This window comes from Typopeltis vanoorti, chromosome 10 (genome assembly GCF_054136105.1).
Source record: "Typopeltis vanoorti isolate ZY-2024b chromosome 10, IOZ_Tvanoo_1.0, whole genome shotgun sequence".
NCBI lineage: Eukaryota > Metazoa > Arthropoda > Arachnida > Uropygi > Thelyphonidae > Typopeltis > Typopeltis vanoorti.
In genome coordinates this window covers 36,468,983-36,483,621 of record NC_143558.1, presented here as the reverse complement: position 1 = coordinate 36,483,621, position 14,639 = coordinate 36,468,983, and the positions used below count along the sequence as shown (strand labels likewise).

General features: G+C 37.0%; 1 protein-coding gene across 1 annotated transcript in view; it reads right to left on the bottom strand.

The window, feature by feature from the left end:
• Positions 1-14,639, bottom strand: part of puf (ubiquitinyl hydrolase 1 puf) — a 1,013,305-nt gene that overhangs the window by 62,215 nt on the left and 936,451 nt on the right. The window lies entirely within an intron of this gene.

The window sequence follows — 14,639 nt, the reverse complement described above, 5'->3', positions numbered from 1 at the left end:
ACAGTTCATCATAATCTGCATACACCATGCTCTCAAGTAATGCACTCCAATCATTCACAACTCTTCAGAGATCAGAAACTACCTTACTCAGTCACTCTGGACCTTTTACATCTCTTTGTCCTTTTGAAAATCAGGTGACCAAATTTGTGAACAGTAGTCCATGTGTGGCCTAATCATAGCCTTATACAATATAATAACAAGAATCTCCTTACTTCTACAAGTCGGTATCCTCCACATCATTCACAGAATATCACTATGCTGTCATCAAAATTTTGGCAATGTGTCCTCTAAATTTAGATCCTAATCCACCATAACTCCAAGATCTATTTCTTCCACCTTCAACAATATATCCCCACCAAGCATATAATGGGGATATATTGTGAATTTTAAAACCAATGGTTTTAAAATTCCCACATTTTAAAACCATACATTTCACAACATTGAACTGGCATTCCCACTTCCGTGCCCATTCACTCAATCTATTCAAGTCTTCTTCTAAGGCCAGAACATCTGCTGTACTCCTCATTGTTCATCCCAACTTTGCATCATCTGCAAACAACTGAATAACCTCTTCAATATTGATCCTATAACAATCCCTTACCAATTTGTAAGTCTCTATCATATTACCCCCTTCTCCTCCTGCTATAATTCATAATCCCCATCCAAATCTTCGCCAACATCATTAACATACAGGTTAGACAGCAATGGTCCTAAAGCAGATCCCTGAGGCACACCACTGGTGACTTTCCTCTTCCGAGGTATTACTCCCTCCATACACAGCTTGGTGATACCTATCAGATAGCCAGTCTCCAATCCAATGCACTAATCTAATATCCCACCCCCCCATCCACTCTAGTTTGACTATCAACTTACCATGAGGTAATCTATCAAAAGCCTTTGCAAAATCTAAGTCTCATATAATACTGTGTATCCATCTCCTTTGTCCAATGAAACAGCCACCTTATTGTAAAAGTAGATTACTAAAACATGACCGCCCTTTAGCAAATCCATGCTGTCCATGAATCAAAGATAACACCATTCTTGTCAGCCTAATTCTGTATCCTGGATCTCACCAGCCTCTCCAACACTTTCACCACAACAGCTGACACAAAGATAGGCCTACAATTTGATGCTTCAGTTCAGTGAAGCGACACAATCTTGCCTTCCTTCCACTACTTTGGAACTTAACCCAGTGCAAAAACTGATATTAAGCAAATATGTCAAAGCAGATGCCAACTCGCTGGCACATTCCTTCAAAATATATGTAATATATTAAAAAGTCCCACAGCCTTATTAACATCAAGTTTGCTCAATTTCCCATATATCTTTCTCACTCACAGTCAGTCTCTCCTCCTCATTAACTGCTCTCAATCTCTCCATGATGTCACAATCACAAGATAAAAGACCTTTATGAACTGTTCATTAAATATCCCAACTACATCCTCTGCAGCAGTTGTTCCATTTTCTCTGATCAATGTCCCCCTTCTATAATTTTTTTTGCTGGATGGACATTGAAAGAATTCCCTAGGATTCTTTTTGGCTTCATTAGCTAACTGCTGCTCATACTTCACTTTTGCTACCCTTACCAACCAAGTCATCCTCCATGCCTATTCTTTGTAATCCTCATGGAATTGATTATTACTATTCCTCTTATGCTGCCTCCATAATGCCCTTTTCCCCTGTATCACGTACTTAATCTCTTCATTCATCCATTTCAGACTTACCTTATTTAATCTTCTGATCCTTGAATATATTTAGACATTAATAATAAATTTAGTTTAATCCTTTATCTAAGTGTAAGCAAACAAATTTGCACCTGAAGTATCTTCAGGACTGAGGCAACTCGTGGTAAAGGTGGACCAAGCTCTCATTACTACTTGTCTTAGTGATCTCCACTACCCCAGGTAGTGGAGATCACTAAGACATGGCTCTTCCCTTAATGCATAGCATTATACATGTCTGCAAGGAGATGTGTTTTGCATTATGGGAGATACTAAGACAAGTAGTGATGAGAGGTTGGTCCACCTTTACCACGAGTTGCCTCAGTCCTGAAGATACTTCAGGTGCAAACTTTGTTTGCTTACACTTGGATAAAGGATTAAACTAAATTTAGTATAGTCTAACCAAGTGTAAAAAAACTTCCAAAAATATTTAGACATTGCTGCTGCTACTAGACAGTTCTTGAATATTATCCAAAAACTGCATTGATCTCCTTTCCAACCAACTCCTCATTCCATAATTCACCTGCAAGCTGTCTCCTGAGCTTCTCATAATCACTGGACCACATATACCCTTTCCTCACAGAGGTCCTCACACTGCTGGAAACCACCCAGGTAATCACTTCATAGTCACTCTCACCAACTGGTGAAAGATTTGACATCTCATTTATAATAACAAATTCAAGACCCTCAATCTCTTGTATGCCCTCTGTTGATTACTGCCTGAGGTAGTTGTCAAAACTCAAGAAACTCATTTCCTTTACTTCCAGTTGCTATCTCATTATCCCAACAAGTCTATATTGCCGTAAATTAAAATCTCCTATAATGATCACCCTTTTTCTTATTCGCTTGACTAATTTGATTATACATTTCATGGTAACTACCATCCACATTACCAGGTCTATAACAACATCTAATGAAGCATTTCATTCTATTCACCTCTTTCTCACACCATACTGCCTCAAAACCACTAGCACTATTTCCCTCTTGCATCTCTACCTAGTATGGACAACTGTTGAACTACCTAAAAACCTACCAGAGACAAGACTTCAACAATGGCTTGCACCATATCCTGAAAAAATACTGGTATTCCAACAGCCGAACATCTTCCACATGGTGCCCACTTGGACTGGAATACTTGGAAAAGCCTAAACAGACTCCGGACGACAGAACACTGCAAACAAAACCTCATCAAATGGGGCTACCTCACTGGTCCAGACAATTGTGAGTGTGGGACAACCCAGTCCATGGAACACCTTCTTTCTTGTCCCTTTCTTCCATCGCTTTGTGCAAAAGAGGACCTTACATCCTGCACAGAAAGAGCAGTTGATTGTGCAAGATACTGGAGGAACATCTGACCATGTTTCTTGTCCCTTTCTTCCATCGCTTTGTGCAAAAGAGGACCTTACATCCTGCACAGAAAGAGCAGTTGATTGTGCAAGATACTGGAGGAACATCTGACCATGTTTATTGTATATAAGTGATGTATAGTTTCCTTTTTTTTCATATTTAATTATTATTCCCTGTATAATTCACCTACCAAATCTAAGCTGATCTCATTGTAATGCATCCTAATTTGTTGTAAATCATGTTGTACCACTTACTTACTATTGTACTGCTTTGTTTGGATATGAAATAAAAAAAAAAAAAACCTTGTACGGACATAACTCTTTCTCTATCATCAATAGCACTCCCCCCCCCTTTTTTTTACCCTTTCTATCTTCACAAAACACATCATCATCATCAAATTCCTGCCATGTACACTCAAGGGGTGTACAGGATATGACAGTACTACATGAAAAAATTACATCATTACTAACTTCCTATCTACAATTTTCCTCCAAATCAGTCTGTTACTTGTCAAGACTCCAACATTATCAGATCTTATATTTCTATCGTCTAAGGCACTTTGTACCGTATCAATCCACCTATATCTTGGTCTTCCTCTGGGTCGTTTTCCTGCCAACCTGGCAGAGAACACTTGTTTTGCTAATCTTTCCTCTCCCATTCTATTTAAGTGACCATACCATCTGAGATTAGCTCTGCTAACACATTCCTGGATGCTGACAATGTTCAATTCTTTCCTAATATTCTCGTTTTTAATATGATATTGCCATTGATGCCATCTGTTTATGCCTCTAATCTTTCTCAGGACTCTCATATCTGCAGTCTCTAGTCTTTGGTCAAGTATTTTACTTCTGACCCAGCTCTCACATCCATAAGTTAAAACTGGTTTGAACACTGTCTTGTATACAGCTAATTTAGTGTTCCGACTAATCTCTGTCTTATTCCATATGGATTTATTCAATTGACTTCTTACCATACCAGCTTTGCTGATTCTGTTGTCTATTTCTATATTTAGTTTACCATCTTCAGTAAAAATTGTGCCTAAGTAGCTGAAATGTTTTACTTGTTCCACAGGTTCTCCATTCACAACACAGTTGACATTTTCAATGATTCTGCCTATTTTCATTGTCTTTGTCTTTTTATTGCTGACCTTCATACCATATCTATTACAACAGCTATTCAATTTAGTCAGAGAAACTTGTAGCGGATTTATTTAGAAGTATAACATCATCCGCATAAAGCAAAGAGCTGACATTAACATCTCCAATTTTGATATCAGGTTTAATACCACATTCCTTCATAATGTGATCCATATAGATAATGAATAACAGAGTTGATAATGTACATCCTTGTCTGACACCAGATTTAACATTAAACCATCTTCCTGTACTTCCTTCAATTCTAACTGCTGACTCACAACTCAAATAAAGACTAAGTATTGCAAGATATAATGCCCCATTGACACCATATAACTGCAGCTTATTGAATAGCTTCTCTCTTGGCACCTTGTCATATGCCTTTTCCAAATCGACAAAACTTAAATACAGATCTTTGTTATATTCCCATGCTTTCTCGACTATTTGTCGTAAAGTGAAGATCTGATCCTGACAGCCTCTATTTGGCCTGAATCCAGCTTGTTCTTCACCAAGCTTTTCTTCCACAATTCTTCTCAACCGTTTCTCAAGTATACTTGCATAGATCTTGCCAGGAACATTCAGTAGGGAAATACCTCTGTAATTCTCACATTCAGTTTTATTTCCCTTTTTATATATGGGTACTATGAGAGCTCTACTCCAATCATCGGAAATTCGTCCCTCTGTCCAGGCTTTCTGAACTATGCAGTGCAGCCACTGTAAGACTCTTATACCACCATACTTCAGCATTTCTGGTCGAATATCATCTACTCCTGCTGCCTTTCCACATTTCAAGCCTTTGATGGCTTTTTCTACTTCAAGTATGGATATGTATTCCTGACTGCATGCCTGGTCAGTGTTTTTTATCACTGTGCTGTCATCACTGCTTGTTTCATTTAGCAGTTTTTCAAAGTAATTACTCCATACTTCAAGGATATCTTTTTCTCCTGTTTTCATTTCACCTTTATCATCTCTAATTCCTTTTACAGCACTCTTTCCTCCATTCCTAAGCTTCTTCAACAACCTCCAGAATATTTTGCCACCTTCTTGATATTTATTTTCTATATTCTTGCCAAAGTCCTCCCATGACTTTTGTTTAGCTAGTTTTACACACTGTTTAGCTTTCTTACATTTGTCTCTGTATTCTGTAAGAGTAAAAGCTGACTTATTTGCCAGGAACTTTTGATATGCTTTCTTCTTTTCCTTCACTGCCTCTTTAACTTCCTGTGTCCACCAGGAAGTTCTGATTTTTTTATCTTTGCACATAACCTCACCACATGCCTCTCTGGCAGAATCAATCAATGTTTACTTCAGAGTTTGCCACTGAATCTCCAAGGTTTGATTCCTGTTCTCAAACTCTTTCATTTTCTTTTCAATAATATTTCTGTATTTTAGTCTACAGTTTACATCTGAGAGCTGCTCAACTTTTATTCGCTTTAAAACTTTCTTACATGTTATTCTTTTCAATATGAAATTCAATTTTATCCTGCTCAAGACTAAATAGTGATCACTTCCAATTTAAAATCCTCTGTACACTCTGGTGTCCTGCACCAGGGAGAAAACATCACTATCAACAATAACATAGTCAATGAGACTTTTCTTATTCCTAGCCTCTTCTCTCCATGTGAATTTGTGCACATTTTTATGTTGGAACATGGTGTTAGTAATAACCAGTCCATGTCCTGAGCAGAAATCCAACAGATATTTGCCATTATTATTAGCTTTGCTCTTTTCTCCAAATTTTCCCAAAATATTTTTGTATGTCTCACAATCATTTCCTACTCTACTATTTAGATCCCCAACAAGGACCAACTTTTCCTTTTTCATTGTGTCAGTTGCTTTTTCTAAAGCATCAAAAAATTCCTCCACTTCTACCTTAGTAGAACCTTCTGTGGGACCATAGGCACAAATAAGTCTCATTGTCCAGTTCCCCATTCTCATATTTGCCCACATTACTCTACTTGAGACTGACTGCCATTCAAGAAGATTAGCCTCGTATTTTGTGTTGAATACTATGGCTACTCCTTCTTTTCCTTGATTGTTATTGCCTGAATATAACATTTTGTATTTATTGCTCAGAAAGATCTCACCAGTTTTGGTCTTTTTTGTTTCAGTCACCCCTATTATGTCGATCTGGTACTTATCTAATTCCTCAGCTAGCTCCATTTCTTTGCCATTCAGGCTTCTTACGTTGATAGTACCGATCTTTAACTCTGGTGATGTTGAGTTGGGGTTTGTTTTCAGATTTGTTCCGGTAGCTGACTTTTCGCTGTTCGCCCTGGTTCCCTGGCGAAAACAACGGGAGCCTTGTTTAACCAGGTGACGCCCCAGCCGGCATGAAATTTTGTCATGTTGTACCATCATTTTTTATTTTGGTTTAACCAATAAGAATACAATTTGGTCGGCTAAATCCCAAATTGCCAGCCCATCCTCGTTCGTTCAGTATCAAAGTAGATACCCAACAGGGTGCACCACGAGAAGGTGAGGATTGGACATTAGGTCAGAAGCCCTGGTCGGTTCTCCGCATTCCTTTAAAGGCTATGTGGAGGTCTCCTCTCAGTTATACAGCTTTGACCCTTAAGCACCCCACACACACATCATACTCTTCCATCTCTATTCCTGTCAGGATGTCATCCTCATCTAAAAATGTCTCACTTATTCCAACAATTTTTGAGTGAACAGATTCAATTAATGCAACTATTTTATTTGCCTTGTTTCTTACACCTCTAGCATTTGTATACAAACATAACAGTTCATTCCTAGATCTATAGCAAGTTTCACTGATATCATTTATTGTGACTTCTCCATACTCCAAATATGCCTCTGTGACTTGCTAAATTACTAAATAAAAATAAGTAACAAACATCATTTATCATATAATTCCTTTTTATGGTATGTTCAAAAATTATTGACTGTAAATTAGAAATTCTGAAAGAAAAATTTTGTGCACACAGTTACAAGGTGTGTCTGCATGCCCTTTTGGATGTGTGGTGCTCACATATGCATGGGTTAGCAGGACACATTGGACTGAAGTAATTGAAACTCTGGCCAGGAAGGTGATGAATGTGGAATTTAGGATATCAGGTAAGCAATATTGATGTGATAAGGCTGTAGGACAGAATGGGACATCATTTTATGTATTCAAAAAAAATTGTTATTATTATTATTACAGCCTTCCTTCATATTCAATGAGAGTCTTAGATAATGGAAAATTCACGAAGTCATCCACTTAGCAGACGACTCAGCTCTCACAAACTTCTCCAAATGCTTTTTCATATGCACTCTGTTTCTGCATTATGTCTTTTTTATAGATATTTTTATGGATACTTCTGTATCAAACTAGCCACTACTATTCCTCAACTTTCCTCTAAACATGTAGAGGAAACATAACTGTTTGTGTTCTAACCTAAGAACACAAACAGTTTTGAGTAATATCCAGAGTTCAACTTCAAACTATTGAATCAACTTCTCATCTTTCCCCATTTAATCTACCTCTCTGTTTTTTACTTTGAATAGGCTTTCCCCACCATTTTTACCAAATGAAGAGCTTTTCTCACCTACAGTAGTTCATGAAATATATGAACAGATTCCTTCTTTTACCCTAATCATCTGATCACCCATAGCACTATCATGTTATAGTGACCTCTCATATGTAGGATTGATTTATATATATAAATTCCTGAAGAGTAGAAGGAGAGAAAGATAGTGACATTGCATAAGAGGATAATCCAAATCAGTAATAAATTATCTCAGCTAGTTTATATTTCAGGGGCAGTAATGAAAATGTGGAAGGGGGTGAGAATAAGAATAAAAGGCTGGATTTATGAAAATAGTAATCTAACAGAGAGCAGAAGGTTTATCAAGGAGATCATATTTCAGTAATCTGGTTACATTTTATTATTAACACCAGACCTCCATGAAGTGAAAAACTCATTGTGAAAGGTATGTACTGTTACACACAAAGATCATCATACAATGCTTATTACAGCTTCCAGGGATGTCCCATTATTCCACCCCCTTCTCCCATTCTACAAAAAATTTCTTCCACATTAGCCAAAAAACAATCTTCTATCAACTTAAATGTCTCAATCATATCCCCTCTTCCTCCTATCCAAAAGGCTTTGCAAACTACTTGTCACAGAATGAGTGAATGTACTTGTCCAAGTACGTTCACTCATTCTGTCTTCATATTCAAACATTCAAAAGAAAAGGTTATGACCTTAATCTGTCTTCTCTGAACACTTTCCAACATAGCCTCATCGCCATGAAAACCGAGGAATCAAATCTGTGTGTAATGATCCATATGGGGCTTGATCAGGACCTTATACAATGGAACAAGAATCTCTTTATTTCTGCATATTAAGGTTCTCTATATCATTGCCATAATCTGATGTGATGACTTCACAACTTATGCAATGTGACCTATGAACTTCTGATTCTTGTCCATCAACATGCAAGGTTTCTTGTCTCCTCCACTTCCTCCAAAACTTCCCCAGTAAGTACATACTTTGCATCCAATTGTTGCCTACCAATTTTTAGAACCTTACACTTTGCAACATTGAATTGACAGTTCTTCCAGAGTGCTGCCCACTCATACAAGTCCTCTTGTATATGCAAGCTGTGGCTATACACGTCCTCTTGTATAGCCACAGCTTGATTCCTCATCACTTTCTCCAGTTTTCATAATCTGCAAACAGTTATTTATCACCAGTTAAACCCATCCCAATATCATTAATAAATAAATTAAATAACAATGGTCTTAAAACAGACCCATGGTGGCACTCCATAACTTTCTTTTGGGATACTGCATCCCCATACACAACTTGCTGATACCTAACTGAGAGTCAATTGCCCTATCCAATTCACTAATCTATCAACCAATCCCATGTGCTTCAGTTTAGTTACCAACTTGTGGTGTGACAATCCATCAAAAGCCTTTTGCAAAATCTAAATATCAGTATATATATACATCTCCCTTGTCCAACACCCCCATCACCTTGTTATAGTACATAAGTATGTTGATAAAACACGACTTTCCTTTAACAAACCCATGCTGAAATTATCTGTGTTAGACAATACCATTGTTATCAACCCACTTTTATATTCTAGTTTTCTCCAACATCTTAACTACAACTCCAGATATGCAGATTGGCTTATAATTTGTTGCCTTAGCTTTATCATCACCTTTGTGAAATGGAACAATTTTACCTTCCGCTCCTTTGGGACTTGTGCTGTTGCAAAACTCTTGTTAAACAGGTAGGCCAAGGCTGGAACATTGCCTTAAGAAACATGGTGATATGTCATCAAGTCCTATTGCCTTATTGACATCTGGCTTAAACTCTTCATATATCTCTTGCTCTATAACCAGTAAGTCTTCTCTCATTTCATTCTATACACCTGAGCTTCTCCATATTTCACAGTGAGAACGAAACACATCCTGATGAGCTGCTCATTAAATACCTTGACTATGTCCTCTGCAGCCAGTACCGTCAAGAGAGTGTAGCATAGAGGCAGCCTGCCTCACAGCGCTGCTTAATAAGGGCAGTTGTTCAGCTATATTGCAGTAGGCACTGTCGCTATGCTAACAATTCCTGTTAATGTAGCAATTGCACAAAAGAAGTTTTTACAAGCTTAAACTCATTGAAACTCATTAAATTCATATTTGTGAACAGTAATGACCCAAGAAAGATTGGTTGGTCTAGCAACTATATAGATAAAGGTGGACATAGCTTATGATTTAAATTTAGAAGAGCTTATAAACAGTTTTATTGTGCAATATCCCCGTAGAGCAAACATTTAATTAATATTATTTTGTAATCATTTTGTATTAATGTTTCTCTTGTAATAAAAACAAAATAGTAATTGGAGATTTTCTTATATTTTTGTCTTATAATCTACAGGGGGGGGGGGGATATTTAATTGTTTGCCTCAGAGTGTGATCTAATCTGGTGACAGCCCTGTCTGCAGCAGTTACCAATGTACTGCTTTTATCCACTAAAATCATCTTGTTATAATCATTCTTCTTTTTACCAGCCACATAAAAAATATAAAAAAAATATTTAAAAAAAAATAAGAAACTCTAAGTTTTTTTTTGCCTGATTTGCTACTTTTTGTTCATACTGTATGTTTGTCAGCCTTATCAACCAAGTCACTCTCATACCTGCTCCTTATACATTTTGTGCAACTTACTATTACCATTATTTCTTTCATTGCCCCAAAGTGCCTTCTTCTTATCACACTTAAACTCCTAATTCATCTATTTGACACCTACCTTATTCAGCCTTTTGACCTTTGGAATGCATTCAGGCATTGATGCTGTTAATTATCTCTTTAACAGTTCACAAACAGCAGTTATTTCTTTCTGCTCAACTCCTCATTCCATGCTACAGCTCCAAGTTGTCTCCTAAACTTCTCATAATCACCAGCCTTGTAATTCTACGAGTATCATTTCTTGATAGAAGTATTCACATAGCTAGCCACAACCTCAGGTGATCACTTCATGATCAATCTCACAAACTGGAAAAAAGTGTAAAACCCCATTCACAATCGCATCCTCTGATGAAATGATTAGATCTAAAACTCTCGATCCTTGAGTGCTCTCCTTTACATACTGACTAAAATAGTTATTTCTCAAGAATTCAAGAAATACATTTTCCTTATTTCCAAATGTCATTTCTTTATCCAATTTATACTGTCATAATTAAAATCATCCATAATTTCCCTTCTCTTGTTCATTAATCCAAGTTGCTTATACATTTTCTTGTTACCACCCTCCATTTTCCATGGCCTACAGTGACATCCATCTAAATGTCTCTTCCTATAACCTCCACATCACATTACACTGTCTCAAAACCACTGCCACTATTTCCCCTCTTTCATGTTTACCTTAAGTGGACATAATTCCCCTGATATTATTAGTATCATTCCATCTCCCGTCTTTATCCTCTCATAAAGCATTGTACCCTTCCACATCTATTCCCATCACAATATCATCCTCATTCAACCATGTTTCACTTATTCCAACAATTTTTGGGTGAATAAACTTTATCAGGAAAATAATTTTATCTCCTTTATTTTTGATGCTCATCACTTGTACACAAACACAGCAGTTCACTTTTAGGTCTTTAACCAGTTCTATCCAAGCCACTTGTTGGTTGTGATTTCCTCATACCTAACTATTTCCAATCACCTTTATCACCACTTACCCTATCTATCTCCTTTTCTGAAATGTCTTCTCTATGTGTCGCTTATAATTTAAGGTCCTATCTAGTGTGACACCTAGGTAAGTTGGATTTCGATAATTGAGAATGAGGGTAAATGGTAGTTCCTCAAGACTCTGTAATAAGGCTAATACTGTTTAATCTGCATACTAGTAATATAAAAATGATTTAAGGTTAAATTTTTAGTTTTTTGCCAATGCAAAATTGAGAAGGGCAATAGTTAATAAAGATGATGCAGAGAACCTGCAGGATATTTTAAATAAATTGGCAGCATGGGCAAAGGCCAATAGTTGTCAATTTAATGTTGCAAAATGTAAGGTAATTCACTTTGGGATGAAACAATTTCATACTTTGTATTGTACTGATGGTAATGGATTACAGGAAATTTATAAGGCTAAGGATCGGGGATAATGGTGGACAATGATTTGTAGTTCAAAGAACATATTGCAAAATTTGGCAAAATAGTTTAAAGGATTACTTGGATGTTGAAGAACACACTGACAAGTATAGATAGGAAGATTATTATCCCTCTTATGATATGGCTGCACCTTGACTAGTGCACACAGATTTAGTAACTCAGGTTTTTTGGGATGAAGAGGTGGTGATGATGATTCCTGAGATAAGTGAAAATGGTGGCAGGTCCGTCGAATGCTCCCTCTAAGAAGAGATGGAAGGTGTGCAATTGCAAAGTTTAATTAACAGATGAAAAAAGAGGGGACATGATAGAAACTTAAAAGTCACTTACTAAAGGACTGATAGAAAAGAAATTTTGCAATACATAATGAGCAAAGAGATAAATAGGAGTTACCCCTGGAAGTTTTGTAAAAAGTGGCTAGTAAGGGTGTGAGGAGTAGATTTTTTTGACTGCAGTGGTGAATGACTGAAATGAATTACCAGAGGTGCTTGTGAGCAAATGAATTAAGTAGAGGCAATGTGTATGATAAGTACAGTGTTAATAATGATTGGTGTTAGTCTCCAGTTGCAAAGAGCATCTAGAGAATTGCTGCTATAAGGATGTTGACAAGTCAGGATAAGAATAGTTATTATTATTATACGGGCACCTCCATGGAGGCTGAAGATTCATTGCAGAAGAACCAATCCATCCACAATCTACCATACCTCTCCTTGAACCCATTAACAGACAAGGCACTCGCAACTGACTCTGGCAACCCATTCCACTCATTCACAACTCTCCAAGCAATAAACTAGTCCTCACACGCCTTCTAACCACACCTTTATTCAACTTCCAGGGATGACCCCTTGTTCTGGTCCCTCTAGCCAATTGCTGAAACATTTCCCCTACATCAATCCTATAAAATCCTTTAAGCAACTTAAATGTTTCTATCATATCTCCTCTTTTTTTCCTATCAACCAACTTCTGCAATCCACACACCTTCAATCTATCCTCATAGGGAACTCACCATCTTGGTCACTTGCCTCTAGAGAGTTAAAGTTTAAAGGACTTTGCATATTGATAGCACTGTACTCCGGGAAATAGATGAAGTCAGAGATTTAGGGGTAGTGGTGGTGGACAGAGAGTTAAAGTTTAGAAGACGCATTTCTAAGGTAGCCCATACAATTACCAGGCTGTTGAAGGAACACGTTAACATGCAGAAATCAGGAAGTTGTTATCTCTACATGTTAATGTGTTCTTCAACAGTAATCTTATGGGCTACCTTAGCAATATGTCCTCTAACTTTAACTCTCTGTCCACCACCACCAACACCCCTAAATCTCTAACTTCATCTATTTCCTGGAGCACAGTGCCATCAATATGATATATGGCTTGTAATTTATTTTTTCCAAAATGCATCACTTTACATTCACTACATTAAACTGATACCCATTATCTTTTGCCCATACTGACAGCCTATTTAAATCATCCTGCATGCTCTCATCATCACTGATGAGACTGACTATTAACCACTCATTAAGGTTAATCTTTCATAGTCACTCTTCCTCTTACTTGTCACATAACAAAAGAAGTCTTTGGGATTTACTTTAGCCTGCTTGACTAGATTATTCTCAAAATCTGATTTTGCTTTTTGCTAGTCACCTTTCTTGCCTGAGCATTGTACTGTTCATGAGTTTGCTGGTCACCTTTCTTGCCTGAGTATTGTACTGTTCATGAGTTTGCTGGTCACTTTTCCCTTTATATACCCTACACAGCATTTTCTTCTGCAGCTCGTACTTAATGATATTAATGTTATATTCTTATTATATTATTCATTGGGCTGTAACGAGACTATGCACCACAGTTCAAGATGTATCTCGACTATGGTACATAGATCTCATTGTCTGAATATTTAGGAGTTAAGAAGAAAACACAGGAGAGGATCCAGAAGTATATTGTATCAGAACTGTGGAATTTCATTGGCAGATTAGTAGTGCAGGATGAGAAATGGGTAAATTAAGGGAGGAAAGGGCACATAGTGAGATGGAGATGAAATTTAGGCAGTTATTAAGGTCTAGTTATCAGAAACAGCATGTGATGGAGGGGAACTGGAGCTTCAAAGTAATGAACTGGGCAACAGCATCAAAAAATGTATCCATAACCAAGATACCCCCACTTTTTGATTGAGGAAAGTGTGTGAATGAGTGTAGTTTGCAGAGCTTTTCATATAAAAGTTTATCAGATGCAAAAGAGCTATTATGCAGACGACAGACAGAAGGTCATCACTAACAAATGGATCAAGGTGATGTAGGTAAGTAGATTTTTTGCATGGAGTGGATATGCAGAATGGAACGCTGATTGTCGATACCCAAGTGGACAGTATGCACACTGAGAGAATTTAAGGTGAGTCATGATGAAAATTACTGTATTTACTGCATATAAAATGAAAGAATTTTGCAATGAATCTATTGAGCTTTGTGTGCAGGGGAAACTGTGAAATAATCTAAACCTTAAATAATACAGTTAATAAAATATATTTATTATATCTAGAAAATGTACTCAAGTTTGTAATTAAATTTAAAAGGAATCATATACTGTATTTACTCGAATATAACTTGCACTTTTTTCCCCAAAATTAAAGCTAAAAAATCATGGTGGAAGATATATGCAGGGATTTTCGTAAACTAAAGTTTTCAGAAAAAAAAAACTGAAAATGGGTATAACTTACCAAAAATCTCCTATTTGCTATTGCTACTTCCGGCCTCGAGAGCAGTTTCCTTGTATGCATCATCAAAGTCATCTACTCAAATAGCATCATCTTCTCTCC